This window comes from Adiantum capillus-veneris, chromosome 10 (genome assembly GCF_014529385.1).
Source record: "Adiantum capillus-veneris isolate H3 chromosome 10, ASM1452938v2, whole genome shotgun sequence".
Lineage (NCBI taxonomy): Eukaryota > Viridiplantae > Streptophyta > Polypodiopsida > Polypodiales > Pteridaceae > Adiantum > Adiantum capillus-veneris.
The window spans coordinates 12,952,853-12,956,897 of NC_140940.1; positions in this window are offsets into that span (position 1 = coordinate 12,952,853).

Consider the following 4,045-nt stretch of genomic DNA (forward strand, 5'->3'; position numbering starts at 1 on the left):
GGATTGTCTCTTTGTTTGATGAAATATTTTGAGAGCATGCTTCATTAAGTTTCTTCAGCTGCATGTTTTCCATTGCCAGGAAGTTTCTTTGCCTTTCCGCATTCAATCCTCTCATTTCCAAATGTTCGGTGTATCCCAATAGCCCATCCTTGCCCTTGTCTGTGAAATGTAAGAGGTTAGTGATATTAGCAAAGGGAGGTGGCGCATTTGTCATAGGATCCTTTGGATAAATAGACCCATTGGTCCACAAATCCAAATGATGTTCCTTGTTTGTCCTTCTAAGTTCTTTCTCCCGTTGAGATAAGAAAGACTCCCTCCTAGGTTTCTGCAACGGTGCGTACTCTTGCAATACATCAACATGAAGATGATGTGTGTTCTTTCTTTGGGTAAGTGTTAAAGATGAAGGGGCCGAGGATTGTAAGTTCAAATTAGTGTTTTTATCAAGAAAAGATGCGTTCTCTATTCCTAGAGTTGATAAAGAAGAAGACGGAGAAATATCTCAGGTTTTGGGAGGGAAAGCCATATTCTCAAGTTTAGAGTTGATAGAGTTCGTGTGGCTTATGTTTCAAGAGGGAACGCTTGTAAGTTGGCATTTCAAAACATTAGTCATACGGTTAGTTGGATTCCTGACAAGAGAACGAAGGATAAGAATGATAAAGACGGCGGCTACCTACCAAAGAATGTCGTTTTGGCTTTTTGTTGCGCAAAAAAGTATCACATAAAATGCACAAGTTAACATTTTCATTTTCTCTCTCTAAGCCGACATGGCACTTCTTACAGGGCCCAAAAGTGAGTCCAACTTTCTCCTAATGCGACGACCATCCCTGGCTTTACGACTTCGACGGTCATCCCCAGTTTCGGCTTCAACGACACATACCGACAGATACGGCTCTGATGAACCATTCTAAAGCGTATTTATCCCTTGAGTGCAAACATCTCTTGACATGTTTTTCCGATGGACGTGTTTACCGATTGATGAGGTAGTACTTGCCAGTTCTTCAACGGTTTTGCTTACAGGTTGCGAGTAGCTTGTGTGGAGCACTAGAGAGCAGTTTTTTGCACAGTTTGATGCAGTTTCATGTTATGTATGCATATGTGGATATAGCTTGAGCTAAGATAGCTCGCATGTAGCAGATTTGCAGGTTTATAGGTGTTTTTGGACAGCTACACGTCCAAACAGCCACTAGGTCAGGAGTGAGTGAGTTTGCCAGGCTTTTGGCAGTGTATGTAGACCATTTGTGGATCTGTTTACTAAGACACTATGTGTCTAATTCTCATGCAATTTGGTGAGATTTTTTGAGTTTTGTACTCAGTGTTTAGGGAAAACTCTGCCGGATTTTCCCAATATTCTCTCCATGGTTTGTACGTATTCACAGTTTGCTCTCTGATGGTTTAGTGGTCGAGTTGACTCCCACTCTTGCAGTTATCTGCAGTTTTTTGGTTTGCATTGAGTTTTGACTCATTTTTCAGAGAAACTTCTATTCGTTTTTCCCCGTCTTCACACCATAAAAGTTCGTAGTGTTATGCCATCTTCTACAGTGGTTGATATATTCCCACTTTGACGTTGATCGAGCACTTACTCTCACTTTGATAGATTTTGACAGGTTTTGTTAGTTTGGATACGGTTTGGTGTTCTTGTACCCACTCTCGCAGGAGTAAGGATTGAGATTGTGTATTCTTGTGTGGCTACAGATAGATAGTCACATGTTTCCCATATTTTTGCTGATATTTTGCAATTAGTTTCTCTCGTGGGATATCTTTTGAGCCAGCTTGTTCTCTACTTGCGTATATGGTTATGTGCTTTACGCTCAGTTGAGCAGTTTTTCCTAGTTTATGCTTGTAGAGTTTGCAGATTGTGGAGTTTCTTTTAGGCATATGTGAGCGTCAATTTTGATGCAATTAATCATGATTTTGAGCATTGTGTAGTGGTCGAGTTACCTCCCACTTTGTTGCCAGTTTGGCATGGTTTATGGTTGAGATTGTACTTGAGGTTTTGATCAGTTTACACCGGAGATTCTATCAGATTTTTTCCCAGATTTCTTGTCATACTTTGGTTCTTAGCCATTCATTTATAGTATGCTCGTAGTGATTACAAGTTTCCTTTGATTGTACCTCATGTTCTCACATCGACGCATATTCCGAGCGTGAGACTACATCATGCAGGTTACAAGTTTTCACTATTAAGCTACTGGTTGGTTTATTCTTGATTAGCATAATGGTCAAGTGATCATGTGTGACATTGAGAGACGGTGGTCTCATTCTTGCCGATATATGCGTTGTTGGCATTGCGGTCACGCAGGACACATTAGACGCCGTTGTTTCAGACATATGAGACAGCAGTGGAGATGTATGCGAGATGTAGATACGGATTTGACAGATGTTAGAGAGGCAGTTCCAATGGCAGTCTATGCCAGTGACGATGATGTCGCGCTTGCCTTTAGTGTACCTCTTGCAGATTTGTTTATGGTTAGCACACTTTCTCCACAATGGTTACTAGATAGCGATGCAGTTTTCCATGTCACACCATGTCATGAGTGGTTTAGCACATTTTGTAGTGGGAGACTTGGCTGTGTGCACTTGGCCGATGGTTCGGCGTTTGACATAGAGGGTGCATGAGATGTTTGTTTGTCATTGCCCACTGGTGCATCATACACACTACAATATGTGCGCTATGTTCCTCAGCTGACACAAAGCTTGATCTCAGTGAGACAGTTGGCAGCTTTTGGTTGTTAGGTACTGCTTAGAGAGCAATATTTTCAGATGCATTGTGGTTCATTAGTGATTGTCAGAGGAGCCCGCAACGGCCTGGTATATCATATACATGTGTCTAAGGTTCGAGACGATGTAGTCTCGATTTTGTTGCTAGCATGCTTTGAGCGAGAGATGAGACGTGTCTTTTTTGCCAGTGATCTTCATCATGCTCAGGAGATGGAGCATTTAGCTATGCATTACATGCTAGTAGACTCTATAGACAAAGATAGAGTGGAAATGCTCTAGTGAGATACAACAGGATTTGTCAAACTTTGTGCACTCAGAGCTAGAGCAGGTCTGCTCCCTAGAGACACACATAGAGATGACAGATATGGAGTTTTTTGACATGCTCATGTAACTAAAGGCTGATGAGTTGGTATCAGAATGCACAACTTTGCCTATGGGTGAGAGGGACGTAGATTCCCCAGTGTCGGTGTTGACACAACCATACGCGATGGGTAGTCCTGAGGATGCAGTGATTGCAGATTGTGCAGGGGAGGCAAGTACAGCCAGTCTTGTGCAGGTTTCATTAGTGTCCGGGTGTATCATGTTCGACTTGTTACTGTCAAGGCCCGACCTAGTTGTTGTAGTGGGAGCATTTGCAGCAGGGATTGTCAACCGTACGGTGGCTGACACTAGCATGAAGCTTTGTGCAGCTTTGCGGATCACACAGAGTTGTCTGTGGGATTTACATGCAGGCTCGAGCATGGGTACACACACTCGTCTACTAGAAAACCCGATACGACTGCGTGTAGATCGACAGAGTGAGCCAGCGGGTGTAGCTTGAGAGAGTCTCTCACCTAGTTTCTTGTACATACTAGTAGTTTAGCTAGTAGGCCTCAGTTATCGGTGCATCGCCTTTAAGTGGGAGATTGCTAGGATAAAGGCGCTTCGTCTTTTGCCCACTCGGACATCCAATGTCCGGTCTCCCGTCCACGTGTGTACATACCCTTATTCTTCACTACATATGAGCTCCTCATCTTAATACTTGTGAGGTTGCTCCACCCACACCGGCTTGTGCTCTTTCCCCTTCCTCACATGCACCGCATCGTGCACACACGCATGCATCCACGCACACGTGCACTCAGCAATTTACCCCCTGTAATTTTTAGTATTAAAAACACACATTTGTAAGGCCCCCATTATGAGGAGAAGCCACCATGCATAAGAAGAATCACTCACCGAAAAACAAAAAATTCATGCCCAGTCTCGAGCCGGACGGCGGCGAAAAGTGGTCAAAAAAGGGCCGTTCGATTGGCTCAAAAGAAATGTGTTGACTTCAATAAAATATTTT